This window comes from Phocoena sinus, chromosome 11, assembly GCF_008692025.1.
Source record: "Phocoena sinus isolate mPhoSin1 chromosome 11, mPhoSin1.pri, whole genome shotgun sequence".
In the NCBI taxonomy this organism is placed as follows: Eukaryota; Metazoa; Chordata; class Mammalia; order Artiodactyla; family Phocoenidae; genus Phocoena; species Phocoena sinus.
The window spans coordinates 41,694,802-41,713,695 of NC_045773.1; positions in this window are offsets into that span (position 1 = coordinate 41,694,802).

Sequence of the window (18,894 nt, forward strand, 5' to 3'; positions counted from 1 at the left end):
TGGAGAGTCCCATCCAGAGAGGTCAGCCTTTTCTGGCAGGCTAAAGTGTGTACCTTTATAAGATCTCTTTGGGTGGCGTTGTCTGAACAGGCCTGTATGGGGTTATCACCAGCACTGTGCATCCCGATGCAACCCTTTTGGCCTTAGATATACCTAAACCCCTACAGCTGTGCTGTCTAATGCCATAGCTGTTGGTCACATGTGCCTCTTTAATTTAAATTGCTTAAAATGTGACTGGTTCCTTAGTCACACTAGCCACATTTCAGGTGCTCGACAGCCATGTGTAGCCGTGGCTACTGTAGTGGACAGCACAGAGGCAGAGCAGGCCCATCACCTCTGAAAGTTCCATCGAATGGCGCTCCTTTATTAGAAGGTCATGTATGTGACACATATATGGGAATACAGGGAGTGTTGGAGAACCAGAAGCACCTTAAAACTGGGGTCAAATACAGTAAGATTTTATTTTGATGTGACCACTATCCATCAGACGGATTAACATCAAGGATGCATTTCATCTTATTAATCATGGGTGTTTAGGTGAAATTTTGAGAACGCCTAAACAAATACATGTTATATTTTTAACAGAGTCACAGAGGATGTCTCCACCAGCCATGGCTATGGTGGGGCCTTCGATCATGACACAGTTGCACCCGCTCTGGGTCCCAGGGCCAGGTGCTGTGCCTGGCATTTGAGGGGCGTTTAGGGAATAATTGTGGAAGAGAAGCTGCAGTCCACAACCTCTGACGTCCATAACAGAAAAAAGACCCAAGTTGACTCCTTGTTGTCATTATGGCAAAGACCTCTTTTTTAGATTTGTTCTGGGGAAAAATCACAGCTACACTGCAGTGGAGACTCATTTCATCTTTTCAGTATGTGGCCTTGGTGGTGCTCTCCTAGGCACACGGCCCGTCAACCACTGTTAATTCCTACAGAACAAAGCAATGCACAAGATGCAGCTTGATTTATTATCTTATCATCTAAATGGAAAGGCCAACGAATAGCCCATATGAAAGGTACAGAGCAGTGAGCAGTAAGAATGAAAGCAGTGGATGATTCACCAGCCTTGAGGGAGCTGTGAATTCCCTTACTTCGTCCACATTCATTGAACATCGTGTCTAAAACGGCACATGACTGAGAATCAGCCAGATGCTCTCGCCTCTCACTTCTCCCTGTGAATTGGCAAATAATGACAGAGAAGGAAGGGGCAATAGACGGATGAAAATGCTCCCTTAACTGATTTCTGGGTGTCTTGGCAGAGAGAGTAGTGAAGCTGCTTCTCCCTTATGTTTCATTGGGACCTGGGAAAGCTTCCAGGAGGCTGACACACTACAGGTGCAAGAGCCCTGGGTGAGGAAGATGCTTACTTTCTACCTCCTCTTGACTCAAGCTGCTTCTTCACCAGGTACGGGCATCCCAAGTAGACACTGCTTGCCCACCAGATGGCTGGTGAGTCTGGTGGGAAGAAGGGAATTGGGGGAGGTGGTCAGGGAAGAAGAGAAGGGGTAAATATGCTATTGTGGGAAGATGCCCTCTTCTGTGTGGCTCCTCCCCTGCCCCCATGGTCCAGGTGTTCTGGAACTTGGTCCAGAAGTTCTGGATGAGCTGCTTTAGAACTCCCAGGTCCCCTCCCCTGGGCTGCAAAGGAGGCATGAGGCTGGAAGATGCAAGGAGGTAGTAGAGAGAATTTCTGATTTCTCTAAGGAGCCTAGGACAAATGGGATTCTTTTTGCTGTCATTCAGTTTGGGTTCATTCCTTGGAGGGAATGCCTCATTCTTTTGTTTTGTTTCTTTTTGTTTATTTGCTTTTCTGTGTTTCTCTCTCTGCAAGTAGAATTCAGAGCTGGGTGATTATGGGAGGTTGCCAGTTCCCTTTTGCAGCGGGGATTTCTCCTTTTGCATGCTCACCTAGATGAGTTCTGGAGGGCAGGGTGGTGGGTGCAGGCCCTCTGGGTCCCAGGGCCCAGGACTGAGCCTGGAGTTCAGGGTCATTGAGGGACTAATTGTGGAATGGTAGCTGTAGCCCTGAGGTAGTCTGATGTCTACCTCAGAGGAAAGGCCCAAGTTGATTTTGTCGCAGGGGCCAGTGGGAGAGCCATGTCTGGGTTCTCCCGTGTTCGTCCTCACATTCCAAGTGTCTGACATGATCTCTGGCAGAGAATAAATGAGTTTTGCTTCAGTCCTCTACTTTCCAGGTTCTCTGTATCTAAGTCTCAATTTGTAATCTTGTTCTTCCTGAACCTTCGGTGCATATTAAGAAAGTCAGATCCAAAAGCACGGTGGGGTCTTTGGAAACAGACGATGCTAGATTTCCACTCTTCATTGATTAAGGCCTTATCTTACCTTGGGAAATCCAGAGCGTCTTGAAGGGGTTAACAGTCGTTTGGCAGTGAGGGTCTGACCAGTGCAGGTACAAGGAGTTCCAGGGACAAACTTCCGAGGAGTTAAATTCATGAGGACTTTTACCACTAACTCCGTGAGGACAGGGACCTTGAGGTCTTGGCGTAGTTGCAGCTCAGCAGCACATTCCAGGAGCTTACTAATCATCTTTTGACTACATTAATGAAAAAAACAAACCTCATCTAAATCCTGGGAATCTAGGGCAATGCCGTCCTTTAGAGCTTTCTACAGGGTGGTGGAAATGTCCTGTGTCTGCACTGTTCATTGCCCAGCTGCCAGCCACGTGTAGCTAATGAGCACTTAAGCTGTGGTTGGTGTGACTGAGAAGCTGATTTTTCTAAATTTTATTTCATTGCAGTTGGTTTGAATTTGGATGTAAATAGTACCTACAGCACGATAGTGCACAGTATAGGTCTAGACTGACGCACATTTCAGCAGCTAATAATGTCCGCCTTAGCAAGAGCTTTAGGATGGCTGACTCTACAATACAGTGCCGGGCCGCTCTCCTCTCCCCGAGGGCACAGGGGCTCGAAGGGGAGCTTGCCCCTCCCCAGGAGGCTTAAAGTCAGTTCAGACTTTTCCAGGACACCTGTAGATTCTTTAAATTCTTCATGTGTTGTGGTTAGCAATTAAAACCATTAAAGGACACGAAGGAGGAAAAAGTAGTCGTTTTTGCTAATATCAGGTCCCATGAATAGCCACTGAAAGTTGGGAAGCAAGTCAGGAGACAGTTGTCAGAGGCAGAGAGCTGGGGGAAAGAGTGGTCCACTCTTTCCTACACAGCAGTAGGAATGAAAGGAATGGGAGAGACGTGGCCATGTGACCCACAGGGGCTGGCAAATGATGGGATGTTGCAGGAGGGGGAAGCAAGATCGTGCAGAGGCTCTGGAAAGACTCGGGTGCCTTTAATAGAGAGGGCAGGCGGGGGGAGGTGTTGGTTTTATAAGATAGTGGTACATTTAGCATTGGATGTGCTACAGTTAATGTACTGAAGTGAAAGTATCTGGAGGCCGGAGAGGAGGTCAGGAGTTCACTGTGTGGCCGCCAAGTTCTTGTAGAACATGCGCTATTTATAAAGGACATAAATGTCATCCATACCTCCTGAGGTTTTGTGCTCACAGCATGTGAATCGTGAGACCAGTTGCAGGATTTCTGATTTTATTTGCACCATGTATTTATGATAAAAACTAGCCCTTCTGCCCTGGCATGCTTTATCTGACTGGAAGATCTCATGTGAGTCCTTCATTCAACATCTGTTTGCCAAGTTCCTGCTCTGTGCCAGCACTGAGCTAAAAGCTAGGGATGGAGCAGTAAACAAGCCAAAAAATATCAAGTTAAATGACAGAATTAAAGCAGAGAGTTGGCGGAGTGACTGAGGGCTGCTCACACCGGGTGGTTAGGAAGGACTCGCTGAAGAGGTGACACTTAGGACCCGGATTATAAGTTCCCCTAAGGTGAAGATTGGGGTAACCATTCCCAGCAGAGGGAACAGGTGGCAGGAGGAGCTTGGTGTATCCAAGGATGAGAAGACCAATATGCTGGGGGACAGGGAGATGGGAGGCGGCCAGAGAAATAGGAGGGGTCCAGTGGCATGGGGACTTGAGGCCCGGGTCCATAGTGTTGATCTGATGCCAGGTGTGATGGAAGCCACCGAAAGGATCTATGTAGGCAATGACACAATCCGATTTCCATTCCTAAGAGATCACTGGCTGCTGTGTGGGAAACTTCAGGGAAAAACAGCAGAACCTCATGGTTTCTCTGCAGGCTGTCTCTGCGTGAACTCCCGCTGGCCAGAATCAGCTCACTGGATTCTAGCTTCCCCTTAGCTGGGCCACTGTCCATCCTCCCACTTCCGCCTCTAGGGAGGCATCAGGGCAAATTCAGGGCACTTATGTCCCTCCCTCCCTCCCTCCCTCCCTCCCTCCCGACAGCCCAGATGGAGGAGCCGTCAGGGAACTTACGTAGTGATGATGACAATTATGCAGCAAGATTCCCGACGGCCTTTTTAAAAAACAAATAGACATTCTTTTTTAGAGCAGTTTTAGGTTCACGGCAAAATTGAGTGGAAGGTACAGAGAATTCCCACATATCCCCCTGTTGCTTCACCATGTATATGCTGCACCAGAATGGTGTATCTATAACTGATGAACCTATGTCAACGTATCATTATCACCCAGAGTCTGTAGTTTACATGAGGGTTCACTCTTGGTGTTGTACATTCTCTGGGTTTTGACAAATGTGTAAGGGCATGTATCCACCATTATAGTATCATACAGAATAGTTCTGCTGCCCTAAAAATCCTCTGTGTTCCACCTATTCATCCCTCCCTCCCCCTAACCTCTGGCAACCAGTGATCTTTTTACTGTCTCCATAATTTTGCCTTGCCAGAATGTCATATAGTTGGATTCATACAATGTGTACCCTTTACAGATTGGCTTTCTTTCACTTTGTAATATTCATTTAAGTTTCCTTCACGTCTTTTCATGGCTTGATAACTTCTTTTTTTAGCGCTGAGTAATATTCCTTGTCATTCACCTACTGAAGGCCATCTTGGCTGCTTTCAAGTTTCGGCAAATATAAACATCCATGTGTAGGTTTTTGTGTGGACATAAGTTTTGAACTCCTTTGGGTAAATACCAAGGAGCTGGATTGCTGGTTTGTATGGGAAAAAGAGCATGTGTGGTTTTGTGAGAAGCTTCCAAACTGTCTTCCAAAGTGGCTGTACCATTTTTTTTTTTTTTTTTTTGCGGTATGCGGGCCTCTCACTGTTGTGGCCTCTCCCGTTGCAGAGCACAGGCTCCAGACGCGCACGCTCAGCAGCCATGGCTCACGGGCCCAGCCGCTTCGCGGCATGTGGGATCCTCCCGGACCGGGTCACGAACCCATGTCCCCTGCATCGGCAGGCGGACTCTCAACCACTGCGCCACCAGGGAAGCCCCTGGCTGTACCATTTTGCATTCCCACCAGCGATGCGTGAGAGCTTCTCCCGCTCCACGTCCTTGCCAGCCTTTGTTGTTTTGTCAGTGTTCCAGATTTTGGCCATTCTCATAGGTATGTGGTGGTATCTTATGGTTTTTTAAATTTGCATTTCCCTGATGACATATGATAAAGCATCTGTTCATATGATTATTTGCCATCTCTGTATCTTTTGGGTGAGGTGTCTGATAAGGCCCTTGGCCCATTTTTTAATCAGGTTTTTTGTTTGTTTTTAAACTGGTGAGTTTTAGAGGTTCTTTGTATATTTTGGATAACAGTCCTTTACCAGGTGTGTCTTCTGCAAATAAGTTCTCCCAGTCTGTGGCTTGTCTTCTCATTCTCTTGACATTGTCTTTTGCAGAGCATTTTTTTTTTTTTTTTTTAGATGTTGGGGGTAGGAGTTTATTAATTAACTTATTTATTTTTGCTGTGTTGGGTCTTCGTTTCTGTGCGAGGGCTTTCTCTAGTTGTGGCAAGCGGGGGCCACTCTTCATCGCAGTGCGTGGGCCTCTCACTATCGCGGCCTCTCTTGTTGCGGAGCACAGGCTCCAGACACGCAGGCTCAGTAGTTGTGGCTCACGCGCCTAGTTGCTCTGTGGCATGTGGGATCCTCCCAGACCAGGGCTCGAACCCGTGTCCCCTGCATCAGCAGGCAGATTCTCAACCACTGCGCCACCAGGGAAGCCCGTGCAGAGCAGTTTTTAATTTTAATGAAGTCTAGCTTTTCAGTTCTTTCTTTCATGGATTGTGCCTTTGGTGTTGTATCTAAAAAGTCATCACCTACGGGGCTTCCCTGGTGGCGCGGTGGTTGAGAGTCCGCCTGCCGATGCAGGGCACGCGGGTTCGTTCCCCGGTCTGGGAAGATCCCACATGCCGCGAAGCGGCTGGATCCGTGAGCCATGGCCACTGAGCCTGCGCGTCCGGAGCCTGTGCTCCGCAACGGGAGAGGCCACAACAGTGAGAGGCCCGCTTACCGCAAAATAAAAAAAAAAGTCATCACCTACCCAAGGTCATCTAGATTTTCTAGTGTTGTCTTCTGGGAGCTTTGCATTTTACATTTAGATCTAAGATCCATTTTGAGTTAATTTTTGTGAAGGGTGTAAGGTCTATGTCTAGATTCATTTTTTTGCACGTGGATGTCTCATTGTTCTGGCACCATTTGTTAAAAAGACTATATTTGCTCCATTGTATTTCCTTTGCTCCTTTGTCAAAGATCAGTTGACTATTCATGGGGGTCTATTTCTGAGCTTTCTATTCTGTTCCATTGATCTATTTGTCTCTTTTTTCACCAATACCACACTATCTTGATTACTAAAAGACCTTTTTAAATTTGGAGGCTTTTTGTGACCCTAAAAATCAGTCCATTAAACTTTTAATTCTTCTTTTCCTATAAGAAATGTAAAAAAAGAAATGTAAATAAAAAATAGAACCCTATTCCCCAGCGTTATCCTGCCCCCAGTTTTCTTTATGATGTTGACTCTCACCCTGTCCCTGACCCCGCGCTGCATTGAGACTTGGTCATTTTTTCAAAAGCTTGAAGCTGGTGTTTTTAAAAAGTCAGAAAATTTCCATAGCATTAAACTAGCTGTGTCAAAGTTCCAAAATGGCCACATCAAAACAACCTCATCAAAGGTCAGGTCTCTCTCATGGAGGCCCAGAGAACAGCTTCTTCATGGGGGGCAGTTAACCTGAGGCCTCCAGTCTGATGCGTCCTCTGTAAAGTCACACACACGCTGAACACACAGGTGCTGACTGAATTTCTACCTGCTGGATGTGGAGAAACATGAATTAAGACCCCATCACAGGCTTCAGGTTGCTCACAGGTTTCCATCTGAGAAGTAACAGCCCGCTTTTCAATATAAGCCACATTTGGGGAAAAAAAAAAATGCCCCCAAAACAACGTAGAGCAGCTTTCCCAGACTTGAGTCTTGTGGCCCAGAGATGTGGGTAAGTGTTCAGCAAAAGGTAAAATTCTTTGCAAGACAGGCAAAGCAGCACATCTAAGGTTCTGAGACATTCTGCAGGAAAGACATCTGCTTGCTATCTTTTAAACTTGGAATTTGTTTTTTAGTGGTGTCAAATATTTTATTCGACACATCTCAGGCTATAGGAGCTGGGACCCCCGTTCTTTTCCCTCCGTCTTGTGTTGATGAGACCTTTCCCCCTATATTTGAGATTACACAAGAAGGAGAGAGCTGCTATCTTGGCTTCTACCTCCACCGTCTTGCATGCAGGGGGCTCTGCCGAGAGGCTGGGGGATAATTCCACTTCCACTCGATGACCCGCCTTTCCTTTCTGTTGTTGCTAAATCTCAAAGATTTAGCTCATTTCTCTTTCTGGTTTTTTTTTTTTTTTTTAATTTTTAAAAAGAATTATTTATTTATTTATATTTGGCTGCGTTGGGTCTTCATTGCTGCGCACGGGCTTTCTCTAGTTGCGGCAAGAGGGGGCTACTCTTCATGGCGGTGCACAGGCTTCTCATTGCAGCGGCTTCTTTTGTTGCGGAGCACAGGCTCTAGACGTGCAGGCTTCAGTGTTGTGGCTCGCGGGCTCTAGAGCTCAGGCTCAGTAGTTGTGGTGCACGCGCTTAGTTGCTCCGCGGCATGTGGGATTCCCAGACCAGGGCTCGAACCCGTGTCCCCTGCATCGGCAGGCAGATTCTTAACCACTGCGCCACCAGGGAAGTCCCTCTCTTTCTGTTTTAAGGCAACTATCAACTAATTTATTGAATTTTCCTCCATCCCTGGGAATGGTCAAGGAAGAGAGTGAAAGTTCTATCAGCAGAACAGGGTTGGGATGACCGGCCGTGACTCTGTGACCCGGGGCAAGAGACTTCCCTTATCTCTGAAACATGGTGACAGTTCCCCCCAACCCCGCCCTGACTGCTATGAGGGTTAAAAAGCTACTATAAGAAAGGAGCCAAGAAGGGCCTGGCACTTAGCACATGCTCAGTGAGCAGTACTTTCTGTTGAAGGGGGTCATCCTGATGTTATGGCCATGTCTGAGGTCTGTCCAATTCTACACTTACTTACAGGGTGGCCTTTGTCTCAAAGCCTCAGTTTCCTCTTTTGTAGAACAGGACATTAATACCTATTCCTTACGGTTGCTATCAGTGTTGCTATCTGAGAGATTGGCATTCGGGAGGTGCCAAAGCAAAAATACTGGTCCTTTTTTTGATAAAAAGACTTCATTTCTAAACACTACAGAGAAATCTGGTAAATAACAATGCAGGGACATCATTCAAATTCAACGGAATTAACAGGTTTGCTTTGCTATCTCACCCTGGGTCCCCTTCCTAATGACTTCTCTTCTTAATGGTTCCGAAGCCTCTGAGGGCTTTCTTGGGGTTTTCTCTCCTGTTACTGGGGGAGAATGGCTCAGGCATCCTCTTGACTGAGATCCCCACTCTTCTCCAGAGAAAGAGGAAATAAATAAATGTCCTGAGCCTCCAGTTTGTGCCAAGAGCTTTACAAACATCACCTTATGTAATCCCTTAATAAGTATATAAGATAGAGTGTATCCTTTTTAAATATAAGGAAGGAGAGTCTTTGAGCAGCTAACTGAATTTCCCAAGAAGGGCTCTAAAGGAAATAAGCAAGGTATATCAGTTAGCTGTTGCTGCATAAGGAGCCACTGTGTAATTTAGTGGCTTAAAACAATGATTGTTACTTAATTCATGATTCTGTAAGTTGCAATTTAAGCTGGGCTCAGCTGGCCAGTTCTTATCTCGGGCAACATCAGCGAACTTTAGCTGGACCTGCTCATGCAGCTGTGGTCAGCTAACAAGTTGATGAGGGCTGGCTGTCTAGGATGGCCATAGCTCTCATCTGTGTGGTCTCCCATCCTCCACCTGGGTCACCTGGGTCTGTGTATGTGCTGATGATAAGGTTCCGAGGGGTGGCGGGAGACAGAGAATGCACGTGAGCGGAAGTACACAAGGCCTCTCAAGGTCTGGGCTCAGAGCTGGCACACCATCACTTCTGTCACATCTGTTGGTTAAAGCAAGGCACAAGGTCAGCCTAGATTCGGGAGGTGGGGAGATATCTGCCTCTTGATGGGAAGAACCGCCAACTCCATCTCAAAGGATACGGAAGGAGGGAGACCATTAATTAGGAACTTCAATGAAATTAATTTCCCACACAAGGTGATGTGATAAAGGGTGGCTGGGTCATGGGAAAGGAGAGGATAGGGCTACTTCCAATGGGCGAACAGGGAAGGCTTCTCTGAGGAGGTGACATTTATACTGAAGTATGAAAAGGAAGAGCCATTCCAAGACACGGGAAGGAGCTTCCCCTAAGATGGAGTTATAAAATGTACAATCCCCAAGGCAAAACATCCATATCCTGCAGACAGACCTATTGGATAAACATACATTAAATAAAGAACCTAACAGCAGGCACACAGGAGAGCAACGTAGCATAAACATAGCATCAAAATGCTCATCCCTTCACCTCCCTCCACCCCCAAATGGCTACTGAAAGCCTGAGGGTTTCTTCAGTGGCCGTTATTTTCACGAAGTAGTTTTGGTTCCTTAGAGAAAATTGCCTCCTAAAATAGGGATGTGGGAGAGAGGAGAGAGGAGGAAGCAGAAAGGAGTATGCATGTAGAATGAAGACAGGAGAGAACAACAAGAAAGAGGGAGCTGGAAAGACAAGGGTAGAAAAATCTCTGGCACGTGGGAAGCCCTTACAAGTACTTGTAGAATCCATGAACGGATGACGTCACTGTCTGCGGCATAAGATAAAGCAAATTCCAAGTAATTAATATAAGACAGACTAGGAAAATGTCACGAGGTAAGTATATGTGTTTGTGGGCGGGTGGGCGCACGCATGCGTAATGGAGGAATAAGGGAGATGAAGGGAAGCAGAGGAAGACATCTCTGCTGATGCGGGCAGAGAAGCTAAATGTCTTCAGAAGGTTGTGTTACAATTTGAGCTTCAAGCGATGGGCAGTACTTCGACAGGTTACATGGAAGCCTGTGGGGAGGAGATTGTAGGAGAGAAGGCATGGTATTTAGGAGGCATGAATGGCTTGAGGAATGCTCAGAGGCTGGAAGGTTTGTTTTTCAGTCTGGGGAAGGAGTAAAGTAAGTGGGTGTAGGGAGGTCTTCCAGAGAAAGGGGGACTTGGTAAAATATCCGTTACAGGGAGCTTTGGGAGGAGACACAGAGGATTATTATGAGCAAGATGCTATAAGAAGAAAAGAAAGGCAATTCAAAACTCCTCAGTGATAGCCTTGAGTTATTAGCCATTTTCACAAAGGACGGAAACACAGCTTGCTCCAAACCTGTTTTCTAAAAATGGCTGGAGCCTTCCCTATCGAATCTTTCTAAACAATATTTAAAAACAGAGGGTTCAAGGGATTACGTCACACAGATCCAGCTCTTTGCCCCACACCACACCCCATCTTTGGAGTTTATCCTTGTTTGTTCCGTGACCTCCTCCACAGACACATCAGAACCAACCACAGAGAGGCTGGACCCCCTGCCGCCTTCCTCCTCGGCCCCTCTGTGCCCCGTAAGTGCCCTGTTCTCTCAAGCCCACAGGTTTCAGCTTTCACCCAGGAAGATACCCTGTGGAGATAAGTTCCCCTGCGGTTGAGAGTGAGTCGTGAGCCCAGGTCTGCCAACTCCTGCTACAACCTTGTTGTTCCTCTGTCTCTGTCACTACCACCATCGATGAACCCCTCAGATAACCCCAGACGAGGGCTGCAGACTGACATCACTTCCTTAGGTGGGCAACAGATGAGCAGGAGCCCAGATCCCAAGCTCCCACCATAGGAAAGATTTCTTCGGGAAAGGGTTGGTCCTGGGGTTGCAAACGAAGCTCCTGCAGACTGTGAAAGCCAGACTGCAGCCGTTGCCTGGAAATTGCCCTTCTTGTTATTAAGCATCTGGCAGAGCTACCCCACTTTTCTGTCTTTCATCTTTGCCGTTGCACTCTTTGGGGGCTTCACTCCGTTTACTAAACGTGTGTGGGTGTTAAAGTCACACTGTGGAAAACAACATGCACATACACACACACACCGCAGGCTTTTCTTCCTCCATTTCTACACACGCAGGTGCTTTTATAGCTTTTTGCAATCAAGAAAACTGTCTTTTACTACTTGCTGTTGCAATTTCTCTTGGAAAAGAAGTTCTGCTCCTACAAACTCAAAAGAAGACAACCCGAACTTTAAAATGTGCAAAAGTATGAAGAGGCAGCTCCCAGATGAGGGAAGGAAAACACCTGAAAAGATGCTCTCTAAGTGGTCATCAGGGAGATGCACGTTAAACACCAACAATATTTCCATCCTTCACGTGGGCAAATCTCTATGAGTTTAATAGTGAGCATTAGGGTGGGGAACTAGATACACACTCCTAAGAGTGTGTGAATTGGTTCAGCCATACTGGGAGGGGATGGTGGCAGGATCTGTTAATGTATAAAAGTCGCAACAATTCGTTTACAGAATATTCATGCATGCCCTGAAGGAGGTATTATAGCAAAGGTACTTGTGTTGGTGAAAATGGAAAACCACCTATATGCCCATCAATAAGACAAGGATTTCCTAAAGGATGGCATATCCATTCTATTGAATACTACGCAGAGGTTAAAAAGGAGATGGATCGGGCTTCCCTGGTGGCGCAGTGGTTGAGAGTCCGCCTGCCGGTGCAGGAGACACAGGTTCGTGCCCCGGTCCGGGAGGATCCCACATGCCGCAGAGCGGCTGGGCCCGTGAGCCATGGCCGCTGAGCCTGCGCGTCCAGAGCCTGTGCTCCGCAACGGGAGAGGCCACAGCAGTGAACGGCCCGCGTACCGCAAAAAAAAAAAAAAAAAGGAGATGGATCTATAAGTACTAACATGGAAAAATCTCCAGAATATGTTTCTGAATGAACAAAACAAATTGTAGATTTATAATGGTTTTTCTGATAGAAACAAAACAAACATCACAATGACATTAGCTGTTTGTCTGGGAACATATACATGTTTATAACTGCAAAGAAAAGACTTTGGAAAGATTCATACCCAAATGGCCACACTGCTTACCTCCGGGAACAAGTCGGGGTTGGTAGGAAGTGGTTAAGGAGGAATTTACCTTTGTCTGCAGTCACTGACTATTTTACTATGAGTGTATTCAGGAATAAGATGCATAATTAACATTAAACATTTTAGGATTCTAACAAGTTTTTCTATCGAGTAGCATTAAAAAAATCTGTAATTCATCTTAAATGTTAAGTAGACTTTGTATTTGTGCACATACATGATTATTTCTCTTTAGAAAGTTATTCTAAAATCATCCCGTTTGTCAAAATCTCTCATTGTTCATCTGATAGTTAAAAACAAAGATAGGTTCTCTGTGTTCAACCACACACACACACACACACACACACACACACACACACCATCGCTCATCCTGGGCATAGCAATTTCCACCCTATGCCACACCGTGCTAACTTTCAGGATATCTAAACCACATCCAAGCAGGCCTTTCTGATTAGCTGATAACTTTGTTTCCAGGCTTCCGTGCCATCTGATTGTCAACTCATAATTTCAGAGCTGCCAAAACCAAGAGACACCTGACTTGGTGGTGATGCCTGGGCCTGTGGGTGTAGCCTGACAGCCAGGCACCTGGTTTCCTGACCCCAAACCACACGGCTCCCCATGTGGCCTCATGAGCATCCTTGTAACATGCTGCCCTGTCCCTCCCACCAGCCTGATCTTGAGAGCACGCCCTGGGGAGATGGCAAGAGGCCTAGAAGGCTGCTGGTCTGGCAAAAGCCATCTCAGGAATATCTTCATTACAACCTTCTAATCTATACCCCATTGAACGAGGAAGTGTTGCATAATGGAAAGACACGGAGATTTGGAGGAAAATGTAAACCCAAACGTCCAGGGGACTCATCTTTCTTTGTTGGCATAACCACTCTGTCTCTGTCCATGGGCAAACCCAAAGGAGAAGCCAAATTATAAACCTGGAGGAAATGGTTTTAGAGAAGAGGTTAGAAAATGATGTAAATGTTATCTTGGATTCTTCCAGACTTTGGGGGTGACCTCACCTTTCTGAATCAAACTTACCTGAATTCCTCTTTATTTCAATGAGATGGACATTGTAGGGCACCAAAATCAAGGCTTACTTGGGATCTTCATTCCCTACCAATGCAGTGTCATGCCACAGCACAGGTTACAAGGTCCTTTAGGTACATTGGCTCTTTGGCCCTGACAACCCTTCTCTGTTCGGGTGGCTATTAGGACACAGGGCTTCTCCCCACATCTCCCAAACCTGGAAATAAGACTATCCTCTGCTCTCGTTCTACTCAAAGTGTAAAGTGTGGTGTGAGGGGAAAATTTCGACTGTTAACTATAACTTTATATTATACAAATTATTTACTTACTTTGGATTTAAAGAGAGCTGGATTTATCACTCTCACAACTAAGTAGGGGTTTGAGCAAGTCAGTCAATCTCAGTTTCCTTAGCTATAAAGAGGTTATCCTTTAAAGAAAGATGTATTTGCAGATATTCTTAAGTGAATTTATATTTACATATTCATCTTCTCTTTGTAATCTAAATGAACAAAACCTTTGTGTGTGTGTGTGTGTGTGTGTGTGTATTTATCTCACTAAACATTTCTGCTAAATGTTGAGAATCTGGAACCAGAACGTGGCTAAAAATCCACTCCAAAACTATTAAACAGCTCTGTTAAGAGACATCTGGTCTTCTAAGGTTTGCAGAGCTTCTTAAGGAACCCAGAATGATTTATGGTTTGTTACCACAACTCTACGAAGCTAGCGTTTTTAACCAAATTTCACTTACTCAATCCTGAAATTCAGTGGAAAGCTAGGGAAAATCCACTCAAAAAGAAAAGTACTCCCCTGAATCCTTATGATGACCAGAGCTATCAGGGCCAGAACGTGGAATCCATTCCATTGGGACCAGCATTTATCTTTGGCTGACATGAGTATTCTAAAGAAGTACTAGTGCTTTTTTTTTTTTTTTTTTTTTACAAATTTATTTATTTATTTTTTGGCTGCGTTGAGTCTTCGTTGCTGCGCACGGGCTTTTCTCTAGTTGTGGCAAGCAGGGGCTACTCTTCGTTGCAGTGTGCAGGCTTCTCATTGCAGTGGCTTCTCTTTGTTGCAGAGCACAGGCTCTAGGCGCACGGGCTTCAGTAGTTGTGGCACGCAGGCTCAGTAGTTGTGGTGAACGGGCTTAGTTGCTCTGCGGCATGTGGGATCTTCTGGGACCAGAGATCGAACCCATGTCCCCTGCATTGGCAGGTGGCTTCTTAACCACTGCCCCACCAGGGAAATCCCAGTAGTAGTGCTTTTATTTCTCTCTTTCGTTCTTACGTAATTTCCAAATTTTCTATATTAAACATGCATTACCTTTTTTTTACAGATTCATCGAGATATGTAATTGGCACACAATAAATTGTGCCTATTTAAGGCATAAACTGGATAAATTTTGATACAGTGTACACCAGCAAGCCCGCCACCATGTGGAGGTGGTGAACATATCCATCACCCCCAAAAGTTTCCTTGTGCCCTTTGTGAACCTTCCCTCTCACCCCTCCCCATTCAGCCACCAATCTGCTGTCACTCACTGTTGTTTGGTTTGCATTTCTAGAATTTTCTATAAATTGAAATATATAGTGTGTACTCTTTTTGTCTGGCTGCTTTCACTCACCATCGTTGTTTTGAGATTTATCCAAGCTGTTGTGTGTATCAATAGTTGTTTATTACTGTTGAATAGTATTCTGTTATATGGCCATAGCACAGTCTGTTATCTAGTCACCGGTTAGCGGGCATTTTGGTTGCTTCCACTGTTTGGCTTTTACAAATAATGCATGCATAAACATTCATGTCTTTATGCCTGCAGTTATTTCTTTGTCTCTTGTGTAAACAGCTCAAAGTGGAATGGCTGGGTCATGTGGTAACTGTGTTTAACTTTTTGACGAACTGCCAAATTGTTTTCAAGTGAACTGTACGATCTTTACATTTCTACCAGGAGCGTATGAGTTCATCTTTCTTTCTTTTTAAAAACGGCTTGAGAAGTAAATGAATATCTGTTGCTGTAAAGAGAAAATTCAGAAATATCTAGAGTAAGAAAAGTTAAATTTCCTTTTCTTTCCATTCCTTTCCTAGCTCCTCATACATATTTGTCATTAAAAGCTTGGTGTGTGTTCATCCAGAGCGTTTTCTTTGCATGGGCAGGCATGTGTGTGTACACATGTGTTTGCGTGTGAATGTGTATGCATGTGTGTAAGTGGGATTCTGCGGGCCTGTTGCTCTGGCTTCCTTCCTGCATAGTGAAGCCCGGAGACCTTCCTTTTCAGTGCCTGTAGCTCTACTTCAGTCTTTTGAATCACCGCTGAGCATCATACTTCAATCATCGGGGGAGGATGATTTTAACTCAGCGAGAATTTATTTACCTGTCTCGTGAAAGAGGCAAGCCTCTTGGAAATTTTAAATGAATGTGACGCTTGGTGAAGTTTCTTTTTCTTCTCACAACTGAGAAAGGGCTGCCCCTGAGGAAGGATTGCATTTCTTTCAGTCAGTCCTGGTCTCCTGGTAGCACCGCAGGCCTGACCGCCCTTCTGGAGAGTGAGGGAATGTTCAGTGAACATTTAATGGATAACCATAGATTTTAACCATAGATTTAAACAGCTCTGCCATCATGTTACGTGTATGCGTATCTCGTGTCTGTCAGAGCAGCATTGCTTTTTCTGGTCCCCAGTGGGGGAGGATTTGGCGGTGAGGAGGTACACATACATTTAGTTATTCTGAGAAGGGCAAAAGGGCTTCAAGCTCTTCAACTTTCAGCTTTGGAGATGAGTAAAATTAGATTCTTTTCTAATCATGTCGGAACATTTACCACATCTGCCCAATGTGGTGAGAGAACTTACTCTCTGTTTTAAAACAGAAAATAATGTAATCCATGCCTGGTGAACTCGACAATTTTTTGCTGCCTCCTCTAAATGTATTTTTTTCTATTATTTTAACAATCCAGTGTTGCTAGAAATACATTAAATGGTTCCTCTTTATCCCTCTCTCAGCAATTATCTGGAGGCTCAATCACTTACACATACATAAAATTGGGACTGTCATATAATATATATCATCAATATGTTTTCATGTTATTAAATATCAATTCAAAAGTTAAATCCAAATCTTAATTGTTAGTCACTTCACAATATTTCAGATATGGATATACCATAATTTATCTAACTATTCCCTTGTGGTTGATCGATTTTTGCTAATAGATGAAGATTTTGAGTAGCACTAAGTGAAGAAAAGTTATAAAAATCATTCATTGTGATCAATGGAAATTAGGTTCTGGCGGCAATACTAAAATTATGTGAGGTATCACGTCTTGAATTTGTTTTTGCTCATCTAATGATAATGCTTTCCTCACTGTGTTAGACTAAATATTTTATGCTACTCTTTTTGACTTTTACTCTTTTTGACTTTACTCCGTTTAAAGATTTCAGTCTTTAGAAAATGCTGTACAAAATGTTTTACTCATTATTTGATAGCAACTTATAATTACTTATTACTTCCTAGTCTCTGACGAGCGTGGTTGGTTCAAGGTCTATGTGTGTGTGTTCAGCCCTTTCATAGGGGACCTGAATGTCACAGTCTGTTTCACACGTGGTGTCCCACTGTACGTCATCTGCAAAGAATAAATTAGAGACATCATGACATTACCCCCTAAGTACCTCAAAATGCATCTCTAAAAAATTAAGAACACTTTCCTATGTAGCAAAAAAAATAACATTATCACACCTAAAATTAATAATCATTCTTTAACATTATCTAATAGCCTGTATATATTCAAATTCCCCAAATGTTCCCCCAAATGTCCTTTATAGCTTATTTGTCCAAGCCAGAAACCAATCCCAGACCATGCATTGCACCAGACCAGTGAGGGTTTATTATGTCCCCTCACTGTCTTTTAATCCAGCCTCTAGTTTCTTTTGTCTCTTTCTTCCTGGAACCTTCTTGCTGCAGCCACTGGGCCTATAGAGGTCCCCTGCACCGCCACTAGCCTGTGGTGTCATTTAGCTTGTTCCTCTTTTCCCCTACGTTTCCTGGAAGTTACATCTACAGGCTGATTAGACCCCAGGTAAATATCTTTGGCTAGACTGCAGCCCAGGTGATGCTGTGATTTAGAATGCGTGACACCAGGAGACATGTAATACTTGGTTGTCCCACCATTTCTAATGTTATGATCAGCCATTAGATTAGGGTGATGGCAGCCTGATCCATCCATTGTACAACTGTGTTTTTCTCCTGATGACCAGAACTGTATTGTTGTGATATTACTTTGGTTCCACGTGACTTTCCCAGGTCCCATCGACTCTTCACCTGATATTTTCTACACAAGTTGATAGTCCTTGCTTGGATCTACATCCTCATTAAGTGTTGCCAGATTATGATTTTCTAAGCTTCTCATCCTTCTACACCTCTCTGGCATTCTTCTGCAAAATAGAGCTTTATCTCATCACCTGGAGCTATTTGTTTACCCTGCAATATAGTTCCTACTGGAAAGACATTAAATGTATTTTCCCCTTAATTACATAGTTTCCAAATAAGGGGCTGGTGACTAACTGCCTCACATGAGTTTCTTTTGGCTTTCTCTTTTTAAAGTATCATTATGGACTCATGAATTTTCATATATTCAATGGGTATGTTTTTATTGAATTATTCTTGGCTTCCATGATAATACTATTCTCATCAGAAACCAACTCAGCCAAAACTGAGTTTAATTTAAAACAAAGTTTCAAAACAAGAGTGGTTCCAAATATAACCTTCACACGTTCTGGAAAGAGGAAGTGCTACTCTCTAAGAGAACCATGGAAGACAATCGTATAAATTACTGTTATCATTATTAGTCACATTTGTGTTCTCTCCTCATCTTCAAGATGTGGGAGAATTCCAGATGTGCACCTGAAGGATGGTCATGTTCACCAGTTGTCAGCGAGTTAGGTGTGTATTATTACGAATGCAGCACAGATAAACTCATATTCAAGGTCAAGATCTAGTTGACTGACCGCCACTTTAAGAGGCTTCCAAAGCCACAAAATTTAAAAAAAAAATTTGTCTTACCTGCAGCAAAAGCCTGATTGAGGCTCTCTTTCTTCCTCACATAACAGCTTGTAGAAACAAGAGGATCAGAATCCATCCCTCAGTAGGTCATGGTTTCCCCACCATAGTTTGCGGAAGAAACAAGGAGGAGACTAAGGTTGTTGTTGTTGTTGTTAAAATAACTGTTGAGGAGGGCGTATGTGCAGCGTCCCCTCCCCTCCTCCTCCTCCATGGCTCTGCAGGTGTGCGCTTTGGTTGACTTTGCCCTGTCTCACTCCTGGTCTTTTCCCTGGGGAGCAGATGCATCTGGGGAGAAGCCAGGGCATCCCAGCTCCTTGCCTGGTACATGACCCCATTTTGCCCACCCTCAGCAGAGGCTGAGGCACGCTTCCAGGCTACTCCACATGTCCATAATGTGTCAAATGGGGGCTGCAGAGGCTACCATTAATCTGCAACT